The sequence below is a fragment of the Ictidomys tridecemlineatus genome, chromosome 10, assembly GCF_052094955.1.
Source record: "Ictidomys tridecemlineatus isolate mIctTri1 chromosome 10, mIctTri1.hap1, whole genome shotgun sequence".
In the NCBI taxonomy this organism is placed as follows: Eukaryota; Metazoa; Chordata; class Mammalia; order Rodentia; family Sciuridae; genus Ictidomys; species Ictidomys tridecemlineatus.
The window spans coordinates 60360336-60386963 of NC_135486.1; the positions used below are offsets into that span (position 1 = coordinate 60360336).

A 26628-nucleotide genomic window follows, 5' to 3' on the forward strand; every position below is an offset into this window, starting at 1 on the left:
GCGCGCGGCTGGCGGGGCCGCGGGGCGCGCTCCGGGCGGGGCCGGGAGGAAGCGGAAGCCCGCGGCGGCGCGGCGCTCACGGGGTTGCCGCCTCCCGAGCCGGGTCCGCCCGCCCCCTGGGCCCGCGGGACCCCGCGCAGCCTCGCCCTGAGCTGCCGGGCGCTGGGAACAAAGAGCGCGGCGAGCCGCGGGGCCCGTACGGCGAGGGCTCTTTTCTTGCCTTCCTTAAACCCTGTGAAATCTGCCGGATCAGAGCCCCAGGAAAGCTTGATGGCAGCAGGTTAAATGAGGTGACCATGCCGGCTTCAATGACCACGTCGGTCGCTCCAGTTCAAGCGCGGACTCCGGGAAGCGCGTCGGGTGCTGCAAGGCCTGCTGGCATTACCCCTGCTCGCATTTCGTGGAATACAGTTCTTTGTTTTGCACCAGGTGGAAACCTTACCAGAAACGAACCAGGGGTGCTGCCTTCCACCTGCCATCTGTCTTAAGAATAAAATAGCCTGCAAGTCGGTTTTCACAGGCTGACTGAGCACCGCCAGTGCGGGAACCCCACGCCAGCCTCACAAGTGGTCTACATGGGCTGCAAGTCACACCCCAGTCCTTAAAATACAGACTTACAGGAGCTGCAGTGTGTATCCCCAAGGCAGAAGAGTATGAGGAATTGTTATAAACCACATTGCAGAACAAATTTCTAAAAGGGGGGGAAAAATCCAGCTTCAATCCCAAAGTGTAAGATCTCTTTTTCAACTACACATGATTTAAAGTTTATTAAATTCTGCAATGTACATAAAGGGCATCCTTGGAATCCAATCTGGAGAGAGGACAATATCTCTGCAATTTGCTGGTCCTTTGGGAAACTGAGGAAATAATTAAATTCAAAGCTTCAAATTCCAGACCAAACTAAAAATCCTGCCTTCTTAGAACACTCTTGAGACCTAGGTCTACCTCAGATATGCATCCACCTTCCCCAGAGTGTTATGAAATTCAGTAAAGTGTCATTTCACACATTACTAATCGGGCTCTTAGTAAGTGTATTGAGTACATACGAGCAGGCACATGCCTGAATCCATCTTGTCACATTTGAGCACACAGTTCAGTGTAGGGGGTAACATTTAAATAATGACACCCCCAAAAAATAAATAAAATAAATAATGACAACTCAGAGTTTAAACTGCCCCAGGAGGAGGACCATTACAGTGGTTTAGGGACATGGAAAACTGCTAGCTCTGCCCTTTGCAGCAGTAAGAATCCATGAAATTAATTTAGAAATTTCTAAAACTGTCAAGGAGTTATTGTAGAGCTTACAAAAGCTAACTTTAAAACATTTTAGATATGTACAAATTATGTATTTCATTCAAGTAAAACCTAATTCTTTATAGGCCTCCTTTTGCTAGCGTAAATATAAATTGTTCTTGACTATTCCTGAACTGTTCTTACTAGGCACATTCATGGCACAAATAGTTGATTCTTCTAAATTTAGTCATTTGTAGGTATTTTAAATAGTCCAAAAATTGTTTCAAAATTATTATTTAGGTCTATGGCATGCAAATTATTTACACACCTAAATGTACTCTTCTATTTTCATTGAAATCTGCTTAATAGATGTCCATTCTGAGACCTTTGTTTGCAGCCTGATACAGTGGCACATTCCTGTAACCCCAGCTATTTGGGAGTCTGGCACGGTAGGATCTAGAATCCCAGGCCAGCTTGGGTCACATAGGAAGACCCCATCTCTCTCTCTCACTCTCTCTCTCTCTCTCTCTCTCTCTCTCTCGCTCTCTCTCTCGCTCTCTCTCTCAAAAAAAAAAGTTTGTTTGCTTTTTTTGTTGTAAATACATATACAAAATTACATGCTGAACATGTATATCTTAAAGGTACTTAATCAGTTAAGTAAGATTCTTATAAAGTTTTCATGAATAGAGCAAATATAAAATATTGATTTTAAGTATTTCCAAAGATCCATGGATGCAGAATTTCCATTTACTCTAGCTTAATGATTTGTGAGCAAGTTCCAGTGCAGCACAGTTCCCCCACACCGTGTGCTAACAGCTCAGTAGCCATTGATGAATTTGCCAATATTCTGGACCTCCTTCAGCAGCTGAGTGGTTGCCAATGGCCCAGGGGTTATAAAGCAGGTTCACACTGCAGTGCAAGAATTTGTGATCACTTACATGGTGCTCGCTGTTAGGTGCCACATTCTGTTCTAAGCATGCTGCAAATACTAAATTGACCTGTCAACAGAACTATGAGGTGGGTACTGACTGGGCCCATTTTACAGAAGGGAAACAAATAGAGCATGAGAAATCCCAGGCTTTGAGGGACTCCACCTGTCCAAGAGGATTGTTGTGGGAACTGAAGGAGGAGTGAAGCTAAAGGCACTGCCCTAACCCATCGAATCAACCGCCACCAAAGCTAACAACACCCCTTTTGGCACCCCTGTGCTCTTTCAGGAGTGTTTCCTTAAGCCGTATAAAGTAATAGCCACTGAGGACTGACCAGAAATGGATGCAATGCTAAGAGCAAGTGCAAAAGGTAAGTGAGGAAACAGATGCATTATACCTGTGTGCATCTGTGACCCTTGAGGAAAGCTGTGGACAGAACAGTGTCTTTGAGGAACTAGCCCCGTCTCTGCTCTAACACATTGAAGATTCACATCGACTATCATCTCCACACAGGGAATCAAATATTTGATTATAACTAATGATCTCTTGTTTCCCCATCTGTGACAATTTTGTTTTAATGCATTGCAGAGAACAGAAAAATCAGATGTCACAGGCATTCCACCAAGATAAACAGGAAGGCAATCTTTGGGTTCCCAGAAAATCAACTGAGAATCTGAGCCATTTTCTATCTACAGTTTGGGAACACATACAAGAAGGTGTCTCTTCAACATTGAAGCAGCGCCTGCTGTCTGTGCCAGCATTCTGCCAGAGGCACACGTGTTCCCAGGTGCATAAGGCTGCCCTGGTCCTAGTGCTTCTGGGCAAGGCCGTCCCCCCCTGGAAAATGAAATCATTAACTAAGAACTTCTGTATGTCCAGGAAAATTGAAATAGCCAAACTGTATCAGTCATGATCATAAAATGACCCACGATCCAGTTTAGAATTTTATTATGTATTGTAAAATAAGAGGTATAAAATTCATGGCCATATTAGTGAGTTTTTAAAATGGCTCACAAACTTGGGATTCTATATATTATGTTAATGTGATTTTTTCCCTAGCAAAGATTATCTTAACATCAAACCAACTTTTATCATAGTGCCAATTAGTAACTTATACCAACCCAAGTTGGAGACACAGAAATAATTTTTCTGCAGCAAACCAAAAACCTAAACAAAAACAGAGAAAATGATATAGGCAGTTCCATATGTATCAGCTCAAACAGTGATCAACCTTCGCCCTCTTCTTCTCTGTCTCACCCTGTTCTGCCCCTTTCTGTTCTTGGTGGGTGGGTGGGAGGGAACATTAAACATATACGAACTTAAATATGCATGTCTGAGAAGGCCTGTAAGAAAAAGATCAAGTATTAGATTTTTTTTCTGGTTGTCTCAAGATTCTGTTTTTTGTGTTTCTTGAGTGGATTTTGCTTTACCAGTACCTGTCCACCCACCTCCCTCCCCCCACTGATTTGCTGGAGGAACGTGACCACTTATGCTGTAGATGTTCCTTGTTCTGAATTGGCTGGCTACTTCCTGTGATAACCCCTTTGCTCCTGTAGGTAGTGAGATGGATTTTTATCAGCCTCATGGTCTGGGTGCTGAGCATCTCCTATCAGGTCATATCTGGAGATACAGGCTGGCTGGGAGTTGTTGTTCATGGTCATGTGGACCACAGCCTGCCTCCTCCCTCTGAAGATTACACCATCCTCTGCTCAGTTGTTCTAGCTTCAGATGATGACTGTCCTTCAATCCCATATTTCATTAGAGGTGTAGAATAAGGAGCTTTCTAATCCTATCATTCTTTCTGAATTTATTACCTGAAGAAATTCTACCTTATGAAGCCTTTCTCCATCAACTCTCGGTTACCCTGAAATTACCACTTGTACGAGACAGGGAGAGTCAATCCCTGTTTCTTTTTATTTCTTAATTTTCAGACATATTGAGCTGGTGCCCTAGCGATTTCTAAAGAGGTATAAAGAAACAGCATGAATTCATGGATTTTCATGGCTGCAGTATTTTCATCATTCTCTCTGGTGCTCCAACTGTCCCATGTGTCCTAGACGTGGTCACATTAACCTGTGAGGAGTTTTTGCTTCCTGGCAAAAGATGACCCAGACTCACCTTGCACATTCCTTGTCCCTGGCATAGACAGGGCATAACTCCAGAGCCCTGGTTACTTCTAGTGGAAAATGGTGGTTTATACTGCTGTCAGGAGGACGTATGACCACTGGGTTGATGTGACTTCTAGTGCCTTCTGATAGAGCCAGGATGGGTGGTTTTGTGTGACTGTGCCAGGAGTAGAAGCATTGCTGGGCCTCACTCTTCTGGAGCCTTTGTTTAACGTCCTCTTTCTCTCTGCTGCAGTGTCTCCGAGGGACACCACGGCCTGGCTGCTCATCTGCTTTTCTCAGAAGAAATGCTCGTCCAAGCTGCTGCCCCAGGGCTGGCCCCTTCTGGCCTCCTCCCCAAGGGCTGCTGGGCCTCCCACGCCAGCGTTTAGTGCCCAGTGCGGACACCCTGCAGGGTGACTCCTCTGTGCCTGCCCTTTGCTCTCCTCTTGTTCAAGGGCAGGTGCTTAAGCAACCTTGACATCACCGTCCTGCAGAGGCACACAGGTTAGAGGAATCTGGAGTTCATTTCTCTACTCACAGGTAATTGGGAGTTTGCACTGTTCCGTTTCCTGCTGATGCTGAAGTTGGGTGTTATTTGCATGTCAGATTTTATGGATTTGGGGGAAGCTGTTTTGAGAAACAGTGATTTGGCCTCTGACTTTATACTCCAGACCTGAAGGCCCCGTTAGGGAGCACCTGTACCATAACTAGAGTGAGATTGTGTGAGAGCATGTGGGCCAGAGGTGCTTCAGAGCAGTGATGGACGCTGTAATGTAGACCAGGGTCAGAGAACTCTTCTGTGCAGACCCAGATGATAAACATCCTGGGCTTTGGGGACAGGCTGTTGCTTCTTGTTGGGGGCCAGCAACTCTGCTGCTGAAGCACAAAAACAGGCATCAACAAGAAGTGACCAGAGCAGTGTGGCTGTACTCCCACTGACTCGACAGCAAAAACAGGCAACATCCTTGGGGCTGGAGTTGTGGCTCAGTGGTAGAGCACTTGCCTGGCACGTGTGAGGCACTGGGTTCGATTCTCAGCACCACATTAAAAAAATAAAAAAAATAAAGATATTATGTCCATGTACAGCTAAAAATATTAAAACAAAACAAAAAACAAACAAACAAACAAAAAAAACAGGCAACATCCAGAGTTAGCCACCGGCCATAAGTGCCACCATGCCACATACCAGCCTCTGGGACTGACCTCAACACAGATCAATCACAAAATGTCATGAGATGGTGGTGTGCTTCAACAGAAAGCTCAGAGAACATCAGTAGAGTAATATTTGCCTTTTTAAGAGTTTTTTTTCTCACTTAATACAGAAACATCAGCTCACATCTTCCATTAGAGGCAGAAGGATGGAGATTGCTTTAGATATTTACCGTGTAGTATCACCATAGGCAATATTTAATGGTGGGAAATGGCTCACAGTATGTTGGGACGTAATATCACAATTCGGGCATCCAGTTAACACTTGTTGGTCAGTAAGCTTTAAAAGCTTACACAAAATAGCGTCTGTAGTTTGCAGACAGTGTTCAGTGTGCTTGGAAGAACCTGAAGTGTGGATGGCGGTGTCCACCGTGAGAACTACTGAATGATCTCGTCATGAACATCTTTGTTTTCTTTAGTTGCTTCTTCTTTTACAATTGCATAATAAATGTGTAGACAGTTTGTGAATTATATTTGTTTTGATCTGAAACAAATAATAATTTAATGGCTTGTTTGTGATAGAATATAGTGTAAAAGAATGAATAAACAAAGGACTTAAAAACAAAAGATGCTTTAGTAGATGGGATGCTTTTGTGGTTTGGATCTAATAATGTCCCCCTCAGAACTTGTTTGTTTTTTTTTTTAAAGAGAGAGAGAGAATTTTTTAATATTTTATTTTTTTAGTTTTCGGTGGATACAACATCTTTATTTTATTTTTATGTGGTGCTGAGGTCGAACCCAGCGCCCCGCGCATGCCAGGCGAGCGCACTACCGCTTGAGCTACATCCCCAGCCCAGAGCTTGTTTTTTTGTTTTTTTTTTGTTTTGTTTTGGGGGTATTGAGAATTGAATTTAGGGGCACTTGACCCCTGAGTCACATTTCCAGCCCTATGTTGTATTTTATTTAGAGACGGTGCCTCACTAAGTTGCTGGCTGGCTTTGAACTCATGATCCTCCTGCCTCTGCCTCCTGAGCTGCTAGGATTACAGGTATGCACCACTGTGTCTGGCCCTCAGAGCTTGTTGTGAAAGCTGATCCCTGATGAATCACGGTTCTGGGGTGTTTAGGCAGTGATGAGCACTGTGACCTTTCCAGTGGATTGATCCATTTGATGGATTCGTATTGCAAATTGTCAACTGTGTGCTACTATACACAGGTAAGGAGAGGCGGGAGGAGGTGGTCACTGGGGGCATGCCCTTGGGTGCTTTATCTTGTCCCCAGTCCTAGGCAGCCCTCTCCTGCTCTTTGCTTTCTGGCTGCTGTGAGCTGTGCCCTCTCCTCGACTGCATCCTTCATTGAGATGTTCTGTCTCACTTCAGACCAGAGAAGTGGAGTTGACCCTCTGTGGACCATAACCTCTGAAACTGTGACCCCCCCCCAATAGGCTTTCCTCCTCTAAGTGCTTCTTATCAGGTTTTTGGGAACAGTGAGAAAAAGCTAACAAAAATAGTTGCAGGAAAAACATTGACAACATTTCTGTAGGCAATATGTTTCAGTCTAAAGAGCCTGGGGAATTTTGGAAAAATAACTGAGTTCAAATTCAAACTCCCTTAATACCTAGTGATCTTTAAAAGTGAGATGCCCTCCTGGTCCTCAGTTTACCCACCTGTAAGGGGAAATAATATTATCTACCGCGTATGTTAAAAGCTTAAAGAATTTACATAATAAGGTAAATTCTAGCTTTCCAAACTAACTCCTTAGAACTGTTTCGAAATTTTGAGTTTCTTAACCTATTTTGCCTTTTCTTTTTTTTTAAAGGCATATTATCTTTTATTTATTTATTTATTTAGAGAGAGTGAGAGAGGAGAGAGAGAGAATTTTTAATATTTATTTTTTAGTTCTCGGCGGACACAACATCTTTGTTGGTATGTGGTGCTGAGGATCGAACCCCGACTGCACGCATGCTAGGCGAGCACGCTACTGCTTGAGCCACATCCCCAGCCCTTGCCTTTTCTTTATAACCAAGTACAAAGTCTTTCTCTATATTTTAATCCATTTATAAATGCCTGCATTATATTCTCCAGGCCATAGAATCAAAACACAGATAAAGTCAAGTCTAACACCTTTAGACTCTCCCGAATACCTGCTGAGTCACTGTGACCACTTGGTCTGAGCAAAAGAGAAGGGTGCAGCTCCATGCATGAGGGTGCCAATCTGCATCTTGCCTCCTCATGGCACTCTGAGCAGCCCTCCTCTTCTTCTGGCAGACCCGCATGGAGCCTTCAGATCTTCAGATTCTTGTGTGGCTTGCACCACAGTTTCTTCTCTCCTGGTCAAATTGTTCTAACATGTGGTGCTAATATTTGGACATTTGTCCCCTGAAAAATCCTTGTTGAAGCCTAGTTGCCATCCAAGCAGCATGAAGAGCCAACTAAGCCAAGGGCAGAGAACTCGTGGTGGATCAGAGCCCTTCTCAAAGAACTGAGGCCACAGTGGGAGGTTCTGCCCTTGTCTGCTCTAGCTCTTCTCCTTCAACCATGCGACGCTGCAGCAAGAAGGCTAGCACCAGATGCTAGCGTCTTGTCCTGGGCCTCCCATACTCCAGAACTATGAGCCAAATAGAGTTCTGTTCATTATGAATCAGCAGCCTCAGGATTCCATTACAGCAGCAGCAGTGTACGAATGGCATACCAGCAAGCTGCAGAAGGCACCTTTGTAGATAATGGCTTCCAAACATATTTCTCAGCTCTTGACTTCTGAATGAATCAATGATCTTATATAAAGGGGGTTTGCAAGATAATAATGCCAATATTAGAGTAAATGTCATTAGTATTGTATTCTAAGAAAATCACTGGCTGTGAACTAGGAAAGACTATGGAAATGGTTAGCAACATGGTAAGCATACTTCGTCAGGCTTCCAACAGATTCTCCTTCTGCAGGGGTAGAGCTCTAGATTGTTTATTTTATATCCTTGCATTTGTATTGCAAAGCCCCAATGAAAAGTAAATTGTTTTCTGTGCTGAATGAATTGCAACCGGAAAGAAGGAAGAAGCAAACAAGCACCACAGAGTGCAGTCAGCAGTGAGGGCAGCGGACATGGCTACCATGGAGGAGACGCTTCCTGAAGAAGGTGTAAAGGGAAATTCTAAAGGAAGTCTCCCTGCCCACCTAGGTTACCTTATGTCTCAGAAAATCAATTTTTAAAAACTTTAAAATTTAAATTAAATCTATTTTAACTGATACATAAAAACATAAAAATGTACATATTTATGGGTTGGGGGTAGAAATGAATAATAGAAGGAATTGTTGAAAATTAACAAATATGTGGAAATTATACAATATGCTACTGAACAATGATTGGATCAAAGACAAAAATAAAAGGGAAAGAAACTAAATAATATATATGTTCAAGCAAAGAAAAATGGAAACCTATGCAACAAAAGCTAATCTAAGAGGAAAGTTCATAGCAATAAGTGCCTGAAAAAGAACGGTTTCAAGTGAAGGACCTAATGGACACCCCAAGGAAGTAAATTAAGGAATTTTAATTAAGGAATTTAAAAGGACAAAGTAACCCCAAGATTAGTAGAAAGGAGGGAATAAAGATCATAAACAAGTGAAATAGAGATTATAAAAATAACAAATGATCAATAAAACTAAGACCTTATTTAAAGCTAATGAAATTGACAAACCCTGGACTAAGGGGGGAAAAAAGACTCAAATAAATTTAGAAGTGAAAGGAAGACATTAAAACTGATAACAGAAATACAGAGGAGGATGACCAACTCCTGCAAACATCTATACACCAACAGATTAGACAACCTGGAGTAAGTGGAAGAATTCCTAAAAACACATAACCTACCAAGACCACATGTTGAAGAGATTTGAAGTCTGAACAGACTAGTAAATGACTGAGGAGATTAAGTAAGTAAAAGTATCCATCAAAGAAAAGCCAAGGAATGCAGAGCATAGTAATACACAACCGTAATCTAGTTGCTCAGGAGGCTGAGGCAGGATGACAGCAAGTTCAAGGTCAGCCTAGGCAATTTAACAAGACTCTGTCTTGAAATAAAAAATAAAAAGTAACAAGGACTGGGGATGTGGCTCAGTGGTAAAGCTCCCCTGGGTTCAATCCCCAGTGCTGCCAAAGAAAAAAGTTTTTAAAAGCACAGGGCCAGATGGCTTACATTCTAAAGACAAACTGACACCAATTCTTCTTAAACTCTTCAAAAAAACTGAAGCATATGGAATACTTCCAAATTCATTTTATGAGATCCGAATTACCTGGTATTAAAGCCAAAACAAAGGCACTACAAGAAATGTAAAATATAGGCCAAGATCACTGATGAATATTGACACAAAAATCCTGAAAAAAAAATCCAAAAAATTAGAAAACCATATTTAACAGTACATTGAACAGTACATTCACCATCATCAAGTGAAATTTATCCCTGGTGTACATTTGGTTCAACACATGCAAACCAATAAATGCAATTCATCCTATTGACAGAATGAAGAACAAAACCTATCATCCTCATTGATGCAGAAACAGCACTTGACCAAATTTATTATCCTTTTATGATAAAATTCTTCAACAAATAAGGTAGATAGACTGTTCCCCAGCACAATAGAGGCCACATGTGATCCACCCATGGCTGACATCATGCTCAACAGAGCAAAGTTAGTTTTCCTTCCCAGATCATGAAAAAGACAAGGGTGCCCACTCTTACTACTTCTGCTAAACATAGTACAGGAAGTCCTAGCCAGAGCAATTGGGAAAGGGAAAGAAATAAGAGGTATCCAAGTAGGAAAAGATGAAGCAAAATTGTCTGCTGATATGATCTTACATATAGAACATCCAAAAAGTCTCCCCCAAATAGTATTGGAACATATAAACAAATCCTGTAAAGTTTCAAGACAAAATCAGCTCACAAAAAAATCAGTAGCATTTCAATATGCTAACAACAAACTATCTGAAAAAGAAATTAAGAAAACAACCCCATTGGCATAATATAAAAAATAAAATACTCAGGAGTAGATTTAACCAAGGATGTGAAAGATGTGTACACTGAAAACTCTAAAGCAATGTTGAGGAAAACTGAAGAGACCCAAGTAAATGGGAAAACACCCCAAGTTCATGGATTAGAAGAATTAATATTGTTAAAATGTCTGTGCAATTCAAAGTTACCTACAGATTCAGTGTAATCCCTATCAAAGTCCCAATGTCATTCTTCACAAAAATAGAAATAGAAATCTTAAAAATCACATGACATCTCAATCCTGAGCAAAAAGCACAAAGCCTGAGGTGTCACACCAGCAGGTTTTGAAGACGTTTATGAAGATGTAGAGCTCGAAACAGCACGAACAGGCACAAAACAGACACATCAACCAGTGGAACAGGATGGAGGGTTCAGAAATAAACCATATATGTTGGCATCAACTGATTTTTGGCAAAGTTGCCAAGAACACAAAACGGGGAAAGAACAGTCTCTTCAGTAAATGGCCTTAGGAAAATTTGATATCCAAATGCAGAAAGATGAAAATTGTCACTTATCTTACCCCTTATTCAAGAATAAACACAAACTGTATTGAACCCTAAGATCTGAAATCATAAAGTGACTGGGAGGAAACGAGGCAGAAGCCCCATGATGTCTGGGCAGTGATTTCTTGGACATACCCCAAAGCACAGCGATGAAGCAGAACATCAGGACAGCATCAGCCCAACAGGCGTTTGCTCAGGAAAGAAAACAACAGTGAAGATACAGCCCATGGAGTGGACAGAACACCTGCAAGTCACACATGGGACAAGGACTGATACACCAACTACTCAGAGCAAGGAAAAGAAAACTAGTGAAAATAGGCAGAGGACTCAAAGGGCATCTCTCAAAAGAAGACATACACATGGCCAACAGAGATAGGAAAGTGCAGATTCATGGGCTAAGGTACTATTTTGATACATGTTTACGTTGTGGAATAATGTGCACATTGCTCTCTAATCATCAGAGATTGCAAACCAAATCATGGGACTTACCACCTCATCCTGGTGACTGTTCCTAGAAAGATAAAAGATGGCAGTGTTGGCAAGGGTGTGGAGAGAAGGGGAGTTCGCCCTGGGAATGTTACAAATTAATGCATCCCCTGTGTAAGATAGCATGGTGGTGCCCCCAAAACTGAAGATAGAATGGCCATGTGACCCAGTGATCCCGCTGCTGGTGTACACACCCAAAGGGAATGAAATCAGCAGGTTGAAGAGACACTGGCACAGCAGATTCACTGCAGCACTGGTCACAATAGCCAAGACATGGAACCAGCCCTGGAGTCTGTCCACAGAGGAGAGGTCTGTACACATGGAACACCATGGAGGTCTGCCTAACAACATGATGAACGTACAGGAGTTGTACGTCAAGTGAATGAGCCACCATGGGACAGATAGCGTGAGGACTTGAAGAACATCAGACTCGGAGACACAGAGAGTGGAGTGGCCATTACCAGGGGCTGGAGGGTGGTGACAGGGAGAGGAGAGACTGGTGGTCACCAGGCACAGTTTCAGCCATGCGGGAGGAGTAAGTCCTGGTGAGCTGTCAACGCAGCTGGGCAACTAGAGTGAATCATGATGTATCATCTCTTTCAAAACGAAAAAGAGGGTTTTAAATGTTCACATCAAAAGGGCTGATAAACATTTGAGGTGATGAATTATTCTGGTCTGATCATTCCACAACGTACACATGTATCAAAATATTATGTCAGCCCATAAATTTACACCATTATTTGTCAATTAAAAATAAAATTTAAGTTGGGTATGGTGGCCCATGCCTGTCCACCCAGCTACTCAGAGGCTGAGACTTGAGGATCAGTTGAGCCCAGGAATTCTAGCCTGAGCATGATAGATCTGTCTGGAAAAAGCAAACTAACTAAAAGAAACTGTGGAAAAGGAAGAAACGGATAGGATCTTGCTTTACAGAGGACAGAACCAGGGCAGTGTAGGGAGAGGGCCATGGAGTCAAGTAAGGGATTTCTTGAAAGGTGGGAGAAAAGGCCACGTCTGACTGCTGACCTTGAGAGATGGTGGCTGTGGCTTTCCCTGAGATGCAGGGTGACAGTACAGAAGGGGAAGGGGAAGGCTGCTCACCTGATTAGGGCAGCCCTTGCACACAGAGGAGTGTGGCCCTGGCTGTGGGGTGGCCACAGGCCTTTCACCAGGCACCCTTAATGAGCCAAGTCCAGTTGATGCTCCTGCAGCAAGACAAAGCACAGTGCCACACTGCGTCTGCATGGGGCTGTCCCACGTTGCTGTCTGGGTGGTGTGTGTGCATGTATGGATGTAAGTACTCTGTGTGCAATGTGCCCATTCCTGTAACAGATGTGGAGTGTGCACGGGTGTCTGGTGCACGCATACTCAGTGTGCCAAGGTTACCTGAGGTGGGTGATTGCACAACAGGTGCTGTACATTGTACATGGCTGTGCAGGATCAGCCTTGAGCTCATCACACCATGCAACAAGTTGCTTGTTACAGCAGCATTCTGGAAAGTACATCGCACATGGGAAAGGAAGAGAAATGGAGCCACTGAAGTAGGCAAGGAAAAAAATGGCCTGTGGGTAACAAGCAGTCCCCAGGTGGAGACTGGGCTTCCAAACACAGTGAGCATGTTGTGGCCTTGGGCTTGCAGAGGAGGCCTACCTGCTGCTTGCCCAGGCGTGGGCAGGGAGAGTGTCTGGAGGAAGGCTTCCAGAAGCTGGCCTTGTCCTCTGCTCTCCCGAATGACCCTTCCTTGGTGCATTTAAACTCTCCTTCAGGCTGGAGTAATTGTTGAGGGCCACAGCCAAGTCGGGATGACGCATGGCATTTTTGCCAGAAATAGTGGTTGAGAGGTGATGCCAGCGAGCCATTAAGATGATGACTTTTGAGTTCTCTTGGAGTTCCCGTTGAGCTCTCGTGGGGATTCCTGAAGAGTTCGCCTTGGTTGTTAAATTTCTGGTGGTGCGAGTTCCGGTTGGTGTGTGGTGTGTTCTTGGAGGAGCCTCGTGGGTGGCATTTGAGAGAGTTCCCGGGGAGTGTGCTGGTAGAGTTCAGAAATAAAGTTTCTTCCCGCTTGAGTGGCTTGTGATTTGTGCCCAGCCAGACTGCGGCAATTGGTGGCCTGTACGGAGAACTAAATTCTCCATTAAGTCTCCTAGTGGGTTTCTTCTGTAGTGAAAACGCCTTCTTCAGAATAAGTAGGCTGAAACACACTTCCCAGCTGATGTGCAAGGACTTGATTTATATCACTAAAGGATATCTGCTTGATATTCATGAGCTTTCCACAGATCTTATGGACAGCATCGTTCTTGTGAACAAGGAGGGCATCTGAAGATTGGTACAGGTGAGAAAGAGTCATAACGGAGTTGTAGTTCTGAACAATAACCTCACCAGTTCCATAGGGCCATATAATCTGATTCATTCATACTCAAACTTAAAGAGTTTGAGTACTGATCTTGTAAATCATGTGTAATGAAGGCTCCCAGCACAGATCCTGTGCCCCCAGCTATACTCATTATGATGAAAAAAACACTCAAGGAGTCACATTTCTCCACTTCCTTCTGGATTAGTTTCATGACAGATTCTTCATGCCTAGGTCCATGTACAGAGTAACCATATGCCCAATTGTTTCCAGAACCTTGTTTTTGACAGAAGCATGCATGCTGACCATATTTCCATCGACCAAACTGGGAAGCCTTTGTCAAAGTTTGATTGATAACCTTAGGTTCCATGTCAATAAGCACAGCCTGGGCAACTGGAACTTCATTTTCTTCCTCCCTGAAGAATCTTTCTTGGCAAGATGCTTAATATGCCTCATTTTCTTTTTTAGAGCAGAGTCCTTGGAAATCGTGTGAGTCACTAAATAAAGTATCAAACACTTCAAAACCAATCTGTTTGCCACACTGACCAAGCTGCACTGTTACTATTGACATGCTGAGCCATGAACTAGTCCTGTTTCTTCAAAAAAAGTGAGCAACCGATAAGAAAAACTGGTGTTCTGAAATGTTGTATGACTTTCTCCAGGCCACCAAACTAGTAAGTGGCAAAGCCAAGACTCTCTCTTTTCCCACCGGCAGAGCTCCGGGCTACCGCCACTCACTGACAGCCCTCCACTCTGCCATGGTTTCCATCGGGTTCAAGCTTCAGAGGACCAACCCTCTCACTATTCGCATGCTCCTTTCCGGAACTAAAAAGCCACAGAGAAAGAAAGCATATGTTTCTTAAACGAAGAGTTTTGCTGTACTCCCCGCCATTTCTATTCAGAAAGGTTAATTATGCATGTTCAATTTCTCTACTCACAGTCTTTGCTGGCTTTGAGCATAAACCCTAAAGGATCCAGATTAGCCTTGACACAAATCTTCATGTTGTCACAGAGCCACATGTAAATTAAGTCAGTGCCCAAGTAAATATAAATAAAATATAGTCACAGCCGCTTCATTTGGGTACACTGTACACAAACATGATTCAGAGCATGCTGACAGCATTCATGACCTAAGACCAACCAGAGGGGTGGCAGGGAGACCCTGTGGTGAGTGCTTGCCTAGCATGAGCAAGGTCCTAGGGGACAGGGGCGAGAGGAGTCAAACCGGGATTGTTACCTGCCCTTATAAAAGTTCATGAAGTTATTTACGTGTGAAACAGACCTGAGGACACGTCCTCACTGAGGTCCGCTCCTTCTCTCAGCTGCTCCTCCAGATAATCACAGCAGGTACCACGCAATGGCAATGACCATGCCAGGCACAGAGAAAGGTAACTTGGAGGCCGAGCAGGAGCTCTGGAAATCAGAGGAGCCAGTGTCTCCAGCCAGAGAACACCAAGGCACCTGAGTGAGGCCCAGGCTGGTGGAGACCTGTGCCTCCATGTCTCACAGGCACTTCCAAACCCCAAGGTTCTAAGGAGCCCCCTACCCAGGCTCTTCTCCAGGCATCCACTGGCCGAGCCGCTGTCTGAGTTGGTGCCACAGCCGTCCCTAGAGGTCCCTGGCTTCCTCCCTTCTGCCTCCCCATCGGTAGACCTGCCAATCCTCGCATTGTCAGGGCTCTCAAGCCAGCTGTGTGTCCCTCAGTCACCCTGTACCTGGTGTTTGCTGTAAGCTCTAGTGACCCACAAGGGACATGTGAATATCACTATGATCTAAAAAAACTGGTTCAGGTGGCAGCAGAGGCTGTTCCCAGGACTCAGAGGGGCTCTGGGTCAGTCAGGAGAATCTCCAAGATCTGACCCGCTCAGAGGAGCACCCGGAAGGTCAGTCAGCAGTGGTCAGGCCACCTGGAACCCACTCCCCACCCATTCTTCTCATCAGTGCCATTGACACTCTTATTTTTATATTTTAAAGAAAGTACATGTAGAATTAGCCAGCTGCTCTCTGTATAGATGATTTCAGTTTTGTTGGTGATGTCCAAAGTATCACAGTCAGCAGCCAGTGGAACGTGAGCCTTCTTCTGTCCCGAAGTCCTGAGCAGGGCCCATGGCCATGTTACTTCACAGAGCTTCTATGCAACCTGTGTGACCTGGTGTTTGCTGGCCTTGATGACTGCAGTGAACACAGCGTGGAGTCGTCTCCCATCTCAGACCTGGCGACAGCATGGTGGTCAAGCCGGCCTATCTGGGGTGCTCGTCTGAGGATATCTGGGCTGCCAGAGGGTAAGGGATGTTTGGATCTTCTTTTGTGGGTGTGAATGCCTTTCAACACTGTCTTCTTGGGCTTCAAAGCATTGGTTTTGGTTCTGGCTTTGGAGGGTCAGGAGCTACCTTCTTAGCTTTTGGTGCCATTTTGGTGAAAAGGCTGGTCATTGACACTCTTAAGTGGGCGCCACTCAAGTGTGGAACCTAGAGGCTGCTTGGTCTGGAACATAACTGACCCTCCCCCTCAGTCCCTAGACTCTGGTTGCTATCTCTGGACCAATCTCTCTGCCTCAAAAATCTGCTTCCCACTTTCAATATTACTTCTCAGAGTTATCTTTCTCATTACAGAAATTACATAACACTCCTATGTTTAATAATAAGGAACTTACCGGCTTGGGGTGTGGCTCAGTAGCAGAGCTCTTGCCCAGCATGCATGAGACCCTAGGTTCCATCCCCAGCACCAAACAAATAATTCATTGATCATGAACTTGGTCAGTTCCCTACTCACCAGGCAGAAAGAAGCGATCCCCAGCGCCACTCTGTCCCCCACTGCTCCACCCCACCAGCTGCCACCTCTCCCACCGAGTCCAGGTCAGTCCTCCACAGATAACTGTGGTTCTCTCATGCCTGAGTCTGTGGCTACATTATTTCTTCTGTCTGGCTCACCCTCCATGTTTTTTTTTTTTTTTTTTTTTTGCCTAGGAAATAAAAAGAGAAAGAAGGAAACAGAGAGATCGTTTAAGTAAAAGAGTTTCCAAAGGGTAAAAAGATGAGGACTCCACTAGAACAAACAGGGCCTCACTCTCATGGAGCAGCAGACCAGGGAGCTCTGCTGAGCCTGCTGTGCCCCTGGGAGAAGTACGTGGAATGACACTTAGCACCTCCAAGGACTGGGATGTCACTGGCCGTGGCGCCCCAAGTAACCCTGTGGAACCACGGCTGGTGGTGAAGAGACCTCGTTGTACCACAGACTACAGGACATTCAAGAAGTGCGTTAGGGGCTGGAGTGGCAGCTCCATGGTGGGGCACTGTGCCCCACCGTGTGAGGCATGGGGCTTGACCACACAACAATAAAAAAATAAAATAAATATTTTTTTTGTTTTTTTTTTGTTTTTTTTAAAGGGTGCGTTGCGTCTCCCAGTCCTGACTGCAGTCATGCTCCATGCCTGATGCCCAAGTTAGCTCTGGCCTAGGAAGTCCAGCCGACAGCGCCAGCCCTTTAGAGCCAGCTGCCCCGGATGCAGTGAGGGAAATATCCGCTCCAGGATATTTAAACATTGAGAGCTGGGGTTTAATTAACATTCTGGATTAATTAACATTATTTTCAAACAAATATTTTTTTAAAAAAGGTGAAACAGTAAGAATTAATACTTGAAGAAATCAACAGATGAAAGCACAGCTGTTGGTGATCAAAGGACAGGAGTGAAGACCCCGCCCATGTCCTTGGAGAAGCCAGCCAAAACTTGGGGCAAGACCTGATTGTCACACAGAGACCAAGTAAGAAAGGTGTCAGAGTCATCATCAGGAATTCCACAGGACCTCCAAAATGTAGAAATCCCTCCAGTGGAGGCAGAGGCAATGAAGAGAAGAAGAAAAACCTATACTCCTGCTTCCCATAAAAATAGAGCCTCCTGTGACCCAGCTGTCCCTGTTCTGGGCACAGACCCACAGGAGATACAACCTCCTCATCATAAAAACTGCTGCTGCTTCATGGCTTGTGGCAGCTGAGATGCAGAGGCAACCTGTGCTGCGAGGCCTGAATGGAGAAGGTGCGTGGTGTGCACACGCAGAGGGTCTTCTTCAACCTTAACAGAGAATGAGAGGCGGGATGTTGCTCAGTGGTGGGCCGCTTGCCTAGTATGCATGAGGCTGGGTGTGCAAACCTGCAGCCTAGCACTGCAAAAAATAAATTAAATAAATAAAAAGAAAAGGAGAGAGAGATCACCTGGCATTTACCCTAACATGGGTAAACCTGGGGACACGGCACTGAGTGATGAGCCAGACACAGAAAGTATGCCTGACCCCATGTACTTGTGGGGTCTAAAAACAACAAAAAATATAAAAACAGTACAAACAGATACAGAGAGTGGAAAAAACAGTGATTAGGAGGGTTGAGGGATGGGAGAAGTAGAACACAAGATACAAAGTAGCTGTATGTAGGGTGACTGAGTCCAGAGCCTCACCCACACACAGTGTGAGGACTGCAGCTGAGAAGGTTGTGGTGTCAGGGATTTGGTTACAGGAGTCAATTTCAGCTGCTTTTGTCAAGAAAAGGTACCCTGTGAGATGACAGACATGTTAATCTTCTCCACCAAACTCACCGTGTGTGACTGTGTGCACCCAGTGATATCATGCTAAACTTATCAAAAAGAAGAAGTCAGCCTGAAGAGGAGCTCAGAGGAGGAAGCAGCGGCCTGCAGTCAGGAGCTGGCCAGCTGAGGAGATGCACCTTGTTAGTTCAACAGCTTCAGAAAGACAGGGAGCTCTTGGTTACTAGACAAATAAAGCTGAAAATTTTCACCACTGCATTCTGCAACTGAAATAGATTTTCATTCTGAATCTAGTAGCAAATAAAAAATAATAAAAGGGAAAAAGAAAGTTGTTGATAGTTCAAGCCCAGGACAGGGGGCTCTGGCTTTGCTTCTGAAAGGCACCTTACTGGAGGGAAGAGAGAAGGGATCAGCGTAAGAAGCTAAAAACAAAGTGCAGTGACTGGGAAGAGCCAGCCTCCCAACCGTCCTCAGAGGGCCTTCCCAGAATTCCCTACACCTCAGGGACTCTTGAGCTGATTGGCTCCTCAGCTTTGACACAGATGTGTCAGCAACCTGGAGGCTGTGGGTGGGACTCCACCAGGGCTGAGTCCTGGTAAACATCCACTCCATGCCCTGAACTTGGAGGCCAACATGCCACCAGGAGGGCACTGTGATGCCAGAGGAAGGAGCCCAATCCCAAGGGCACCCTGGTCTCCAAGGAAGCTTTCCCCAGTGGCCACTGGGCCATAGGAAGACATACCTTCCCCTTGCTTGGAAAGAAGCAAGGGAAGGGTAGAGAGGAAACCGGAGCTATTATTTTTATATAGATGAAGAATTATGAAAAAGCACTGTTTAGATTACTGTGTCCAGCAAAGAGGAGCCTGTTGGGAAAAATGTAGCATTTGTTTCAAACTACCCAGGTGATATGGGTTGGGGAGGATGACCAAGTCAGAGAAGATTTAACATTTCTCTTCCCATGTGTGTTGCAGTGTGCTTGAAATTTACACATGTACAGTAATATTTTTCAATTTCATAGTATATTTGTCCTCTAAGCAAATAGGTAAATCCTGAAAAACACATCACACTCATTTTTGGCATGACTCACAGAACATGGGACTCACAAGACACAAGGCAACATGTAATAATTAAGTAGGTTCTAAAATTGCATGCTTTAAGGACTCCAAGCTGGCCACTGTGGAGAGGCAAACAAATTATTTTACCCTAAAGCAAGTGTGTTCACTTTGGGGAAAAAAAGCAGGTATCAGTACTTTCCACAGACATTACAAATGGTCTTCCTGTAAATGTCAAAATAAGATATGACATTCTTTTATTTGGGAAGCTTCAACCACTTCACTGAGTTCTTAATGGGTTTATAGACATCATGGGATAGGATGAGATAAAATAGGACCAGAGTTTCTATTTCACATCAAGGTGATAAGTATTCCAGAACTTTCTGCATGTGAAGACAGCACTGCAGGATCCAGTAAGACTCATGTTCCATTTTAGAATAGAAGGAAACTGAAGAGATAAGCATGCTTCTGTAATCCCAGCTCTCAGGAGGCTGAGGCAGGAGGATTGTGAGTTTGAAGCTAGACCAAGTAATCCAGAAAGACCCTAAAAAAAAAAAAATGGTTCCAGGCAGCAGACAATTATTGCTAAGGGAATGTTATGGACTAAAGAGATAATGAGGGCTGGGGCTGGGGCTCAGTGGTGGACGCTTGCCTGGCATGTGGACGCTTGCCTGGCATGTGTGAGGCACTGGGTTAAATCCCCAGCACTGCACATAAAAAAATGAATAAAATAAAGATAAATCAACAACTAAAAAAAAAAAAAAGGTGCGGGGGCGGGGTGGAGAGAGAGGATGAAAGACCAGGGAAGGGAGTGCCCAAACACAGAGTTAGCCCTCTGCACTCAGTGACCAATGACTGGCACTTCTTGCCAGTGGTGACTGGCCTCTCCTGTGAGGCCCATCAAGACTATGGATGAGGCTGAATTTGAACAGGATTTGGAAAATGAGCAGGAGGAGTGAAGGGGTCGGCTTATAGGGGTAGAAGCACGAGGTAGGTTTAATGAGCAGTGAGACAAATTTAGATGGAATGGGCCTCACATGAAGGGTGGAGAGTATTGCCAGGAGCTGAGAGTCCAGGACTCCCCTGGCCTGGCTGACCCAAACGCTGGCCTGTGGAGCTCGCAGCCTGTGTGCCCGACATGGGAGCACTGGGGATAGCTGGTGGGAGATGGGTCAGGGTCTCTCAGGAATGAACTGCACAGTGGGTTGAGGTAGGAAGAGACAGGGCAGTGGAGCCTGTCATAGGGCGTTGCTGTTGCATGCCGTGTCTTTTCATTACCCTAGGCCTGAGGAGAGGAGCTTGTCTGTCTCTCCATTATCCCCGGACATGACAGGGACTGCACATGCATTCACTCGTTCCTGATCTGGGTTGCTGGTCGTGGGAGCAGAAGAAAAGCAGTCACCTGTTCATGGACTGAACATTCTGTAAGTTGTTCAGCTCTATTCCTGGCTCTGTGTTGAAGAGACATTACCAAAGGTGACCCGAAACACTTAAAGGAGGTTCAGAAGAGGAGAAAGGTCTCTGGCGTCCTTGTGCACTGGATGGCAAATGTGGCCCACTAGTGAGTGGCCCACTAGACATGGGTGATTCTGTTGGGAAGCAGACTGCCTGCTTTTTCTCTGCTCTCCCCACCCCACTGGAGATGGCAGCCCTGAGCAAGCAGGAAGCCTGTTCTGCCATGAACACTGCTGGGTGTCCTCAGATCCAGTTCAGTTCTGACCTCCTCTACCCAGAGATAACATCAGGTTCACGGATCAAGGGCTCTGTCCCTAAGACTGCTCCCTCATCGAGAGACAGACCTGGACCCCAGGTGGCTCCCTGAGCTTCCAACCCACTGGCTATAAATCAGAGTCCCCATAACCACCCCCTCAGCCTGACTAATTTGTTCAGGTGGTTCAAGAGGCGTAGGGAAACACTTATATTCACCCACTTGTTTTCAGGGGCATTACACAGGCTATGGATGAAGAGATGCACAGGTGAGGTTGTTGGGAAGGGGCCCGGAGCGTCCATGTCCCCTCTGGGCATACCCCTCCCCAAGAATCTCCAATGCCCATCTGTGCAGAAGTTCCCGAGCCCTGCCTTTTGGGTTTCTCTGGACATTTCAAGGCTTCTGCAATGCTGAGGACCCACGAAGCCTGTCAGTCAGCATTCCTCCCTGCAGGGCATGCGGCAGGACCCCTCCTGACAGGGACCAAGCAGGTCTGTGCCTTTGCACAGTATCAGAGTCTACTGAAGGACAGTGAATTCACCGGGCACCACCTTCAGCAACAGCAGAACACCCAGTACTTGTAGATACCATAGTGGTCCTGAGCCTGGCAGACACGGCTTCTTTTACTCCAATCTTAATTTCTAGTATCTGTGACACTCAAGTTACAAATCACTTTACCCAAATATGCATGCATGTTACAGAAAGGCTAGGAAAGGGGTTCAGAAGGCTGCCCTGGGAGGAAAGAGATAGGAATGTAGAGTCACTAGGTGGTCAGATAAGATTAGGAACCAGGGAAGAACTTGTTCAGAACATGTTCAGGCCACAGAGCTGCCAAAGCACAGGAACACATTCTAGGCCAAGGTCCAGATGGACACAGCTTCTTAAGCTGTGTTGGAGTGTCAGCTTGAGATGTCGATTGGAGTGGGCGGAGCAAAGACGCCACAGGCAGTAGAAGCTCCTCTCTGCTTAGGCTGGAGGACCACACTTCAGACGGTCATTGGTGTGACCATTTTCTTGGGTAAGCCTCGTGATGAGTTACCAGATGACAGCATGCTGCCGAGTCCTGTCTCAGGATGCTCCTACTTCTCTGGCCCTCTAGTGAGGAAGTTACTTCATTTGATGGTCTAGTGTGTCCCATAAGCTCATAGGCATTTTCAATAAGAATTTGATATGATCCATCCACGTGCTTCTGATTAACTCGGTCACTTCACGGGTGTTCATTTTTTTTAAAATACTTTTTTAGTAGTCAATGGAAAGTTATTTATTTTTATGATATGCTGGGAATTGAATCCAGTGCCTCACACACACAAGGCAAGCCATCTACCACTGAGACACAACCCCAGCCCACAGATGGTAATTTTTATTGGTATCACTACTTGGTTAGTTTGTGCCTTATGATGGTGCCAGGCAAATGATGGTTATTTACTTGTACAATCAAAGTGTAAGTCCACCACGGCACTTGAACTCAAAATGGAGTAACTCATTGAAAACCAGTGCTTTGCCACATGGAATAACTCAGGTTTAGAAACAGTCTAGAACCAATATTCTTATACCATGGAGTCCCTCGGGGAAGGCACAGCCTGAGAACTTCTATTCCACATACCATGGAGTCACTCAGGGCAGAGACAGCCTGAGAGCTGCTATTCGACACACCATGGAGCCACTCAGGGCAGGCACAGCCTGAGAGCTGCTGTTCTACACACCATGGAGTCACTCAGGGCAGATGCAGCCTGAGATTTACTGCTTTACACACCCTGGAGTCACTCAGGGCAAGCACAGCATGAGGATTGCTGTTCTATATACCATGGAGTCACTGAGAGAAGGGCACATCCTGTTCACAGGCATCTCATGATTTACTATGGGAAAAATGTAAGTCAAAGCCTTTCTTTATGGCCAGGTATCCAGGGACTTGCCTTGGGGGGAATTATGAGCCAAGTATCATGAACAAAAGCCCCCCCAAAAGAAATATCTATATCTATCTATCTATCTATCTATATCTATCTATCTATCTATCTATCTATCTATCTATCTATCTATCTATCTATCTATCTACCTATCTATCTACCCACCTATCTATATAAACATATCACAAACTGGTTTTTGACCCTGAAGGAAGGACCCTACTGTTCACATGACTGGCCCCTGGGATGAGGTGTGGAGACCACGTGCACACGTGCCTACACCACTTCATTCAAAAGACCTGAGGGCGCGTGGATCTCGGCACCTGCAGGGGTGCTGCACCAACTCACCTGTGGATGGATGCAGGAAGCTTCCACCTTTTGCCCAACTGAACAAAGCTGCCACGATCCTGGTGCAGAAATCTGTCCAGGACCCTCCTCTCACTTCCTCTGGGGGTGAACTCAGAGGTGGGATCCGACTTTGATTTTGTGGACGTTGCACAGCATGTTCCCTGGCAGCAGCAGCACTGTGCATGTCCACAAGACAGCACACAGGGTCCAGCCCTCCGCGCCTCGCCTATGCTTGCTCTCCTCTGCTGCAGCCTCCTTCTCTTTTTCTAAATACTGTTATGTTGTTTATTTATTTTGATGTGGTGCTGGGGGTCAAACCCAGTGCCTCACATGTGCAAGGCGAGTACTCCCCACAGAGCCCCAGCCCAGCCTTGCTTCCTTCTTTTGTGATGGCAGGTCTGACTGGGTGTTAGGTGGCAGCACACTGTGGCTTTGACTGCTGGCAGAGTTGCTTTGCAGCCACAGCAGGAGCATCGACACTGCTTTGTTGAGTACCACCCACGACCCCCACCAAACCTGGTGATGTGCTGATATCCATAGTGTTGGAGTTCCCATGGGAAGTATTCCTTCACAGGAGTGAATCCAGGACAAATGTCACTATGCATCACATTTTAACATACAATAGATATAGACAATAGATATCCCCCTATTTTCTCTGCTTATGAAAGTGGTGAGATTAGTCCAAATATGAGCAAGCAATGCATAATTATTTGATGTTTTTGAATCACATTCAAAATTAATATCTAATTTCTGTATCTGATGGTTCAGGTAGAGCTAAATGTGGTGAGAGTAGGAAAGAGGAAGGCTAGAAATGGCTTCATCTCCAAGTCCTGAATTATACTTTCGCTGCAGTTCAATAAAAATTCTACTTATCTATGTTAGCTTTCTGTTACTATAACAAAACACCTAAGATAATCAACTAAAAAAGAAAAAAGATCTACCTCAGCTCATAGCTTTGGAAGTTACAGTCCATCATTTATTGGCTCTGTTGTTTGGGGCCTGTGGCAGGGTAGCACATCATGGTGGGAGGTGTGTGGCAGAGCAAAACCACTCTGTCATCAGCCAGGAAACCAAAGGGGAGGAGGAGGAGGCTAGAGTCCTACCTCCCCTCTAAGGACACAACCCAGGGACCTCAGGACCTTCCACTAGGCCCCCATCTCTCAAAGGTTCCTAGTGTCATCCTGGAGGCTGAACCTTAGATACACGTACCTATGGGCATTCAGGATGCAGAGTGAACTGAGAGGTGTGTTCAGGAGGCAGTAGGATAGAAGAAGGTCTCAGGTTCTGAGAGGTCAAACAGGGCATCTTGGCTTGACGAGTATTAGTTATGTTATTCCACATGACCTATTGGAGCTTCTAACCCTACTTTCCTCGTGAGTAAAGTGAGAATTCATTTATTAGCCAGTATTGGGGTAGCTAACACTGGGGACAACAGAACCTCTGGTGAAGCCCCTTCTTTCTTGGTGTCAAGAGCCCCAGGAGATACAGCATAGCAAAGTGAATTTCATCGACACTGGTGATTTCCACCTTCCAGGGAGAGCATAGAGAGAACGCGATAACGTTGCCATATAGCCTTTTTGCCCAAGTGACTTGGAATATGTTTTCTGTAACTTTTTACTTTGTAAAGTTTTTAGTGTGGGAAAGAGTATATCACGTTAGCTTAGAGCCCTCTTGCCCAGTTTCAAGTGCCAGGGTCAGGGTGTTAGAGGAGTGTGAGCTTCTGCTGCCAACCAGCTTGAGATTTCCTTGGGCTTAGTACCGTAGTTCTTCCCTATGTGTGGGAGCCCTCTTCCAAACCACAGTGTATGTCTGAAATCCAACACTATGGATTACTATAGTTTTCTTCACTTATGGTAAAGTCTAATTTGTAAATTAGGCACTGAAAGAGATTAACAATAATAATTAAAACAGAACAATCATAATGTATACTATAACAAAAGTTGTTTTAATGTGGTCTATCTCCCAAAATATCTCATTGAATGTTCACCTTCGATTTAAAGGAAGCACTTTATGGCTTCCTTTTGGCATATCTGGACTGCCAGCATCACTACTCTTTTGCTCTGGGCCTATTTTTAAGTAAAATAATAACACCAGTGCTGTGGTGCTGTGACAGTTGACCTGATAACCAAGGGGCTACTAAGTGACTAACAGGTAGGTAGTGTATACAACATGGACTCACTGGACGAGGGCATGAGGTTTCATCAAGCTGCTTGGGAGGCATGCAGCTTAAAATGTATGAATTGTTTATTTCTGGAATTTTCCATTTTTTATTTCAGACTGTTGTTGACCTCAGGAAACTAAAATCTCAGAAGGCAAAACTGTAGCAAGGGAGGATACTGTGAATCTAAGCACCAGCTCTGGTGTTAGCCCAGGCACAGCAGCCAGCAAGTCACACCTGGCTCTGTCTCCAGTGCAATAGCAACAGCTGTCCTACGGGGTGCCATATAAAACTGAAAAGAGTGGCAATAACTGCTACTGGTTCTTGAATGTTCTCCCTGTGCCAATTGTAAGCATTTTCAGAAAACAGTTCAGAAATTATTTATTTAGTCAAATATTTTCTAATCTGTAATGTACCGTGAACAGCAGTGGGCTTGGCAAGGGGAAGATTCTTATCTTCATGGCAGCCCCAGGCCAAAATAGAATGCTTTACAACTCACCAAATCTGTTTGATCTTGCACAGTCTTCTGTGAAAGGGAGCTTGCTTCCCTACTCTCCTTCCACAAGCTGAAGCATTTGCAGCATAAGTGATTCGCCCAAGGCCACAACATTGTTTAAAGCAGAAGCAAGATTAGGTGGCAGCAGGTGTGGCCCTTGCTGAGCCCTCCCCCCCACCACAACCACAACTTCCAATTGAAGAGTTACTGCAACTCTGTGAACAAATAAGTTTATTTGCTGGAACTTCATGATAAAGACCTGGGTATTACTTTCAACCTGGCAGCAAGGACAAAGCCCTGGAGGTTGTATAAAAGGAAAACCTCTTAACCATACTTTACAGAGTCAAATCCATCAAACAGGATGGATTATTTTTGTACTGGCTGGTCCCTGCAATGGCATCGGAAAGAGCAGATTCAGGACTCTGGCTCAAGAAACGTGACTCTACAGGAATTGTCAACCAATTAGTACCCGGGTGGCTGTGGGTAGGGCGCCAGTGACCTGGCAGAGGGCTGGAGTTTCTCAGAGCATCCTGCCAGGGGGTCCTGCCTAGGATGTCTGGGACAGATGGTGTGAAAATGTCCAGGAGCAAGGCTAGACCCAGGACCACAGGACCTTGGGAAAGCCCACTGTTTAGACA

General features: G+C 45.2%; 1 long non-coding RNA gene and 1 pseudogene across 3 annotated transcripts; one reads left to right on the top strand and one right to left on the bottom strand.

The window, feature by feature from the left end:
- Positions 1–4: 4 nt before the first annotated feature.
- LOC144367288 (uncharacterized) lies at positions 5–17158 on the top strand. Of its 3 annotated transcripts, XR_013426610.1 has the most exons (6): positions 5–729; positions 2451–2949; positions 4524–4810; positions 6387–6467; positions 15920–16075; positions 16760–17158. It is a non-coding gene; the product is annotated as an uncharacterized LOC144367288 (long non-coding RNA). The 3 variants fall into 3 exon arrangements; XR_013426611.1 differs by having other exon boundaries at positions 11–2532; XR_013426609.1 differs by having other exon boundaries at positions 13–2949.
- On the bottom strand, positions 10690–14764 carry LOC101959974 (tubulin delta chain pseudogene; annotated as a pseudogene).
- Positions 17159–26628: the final 9470 nt, after the last annotated feature.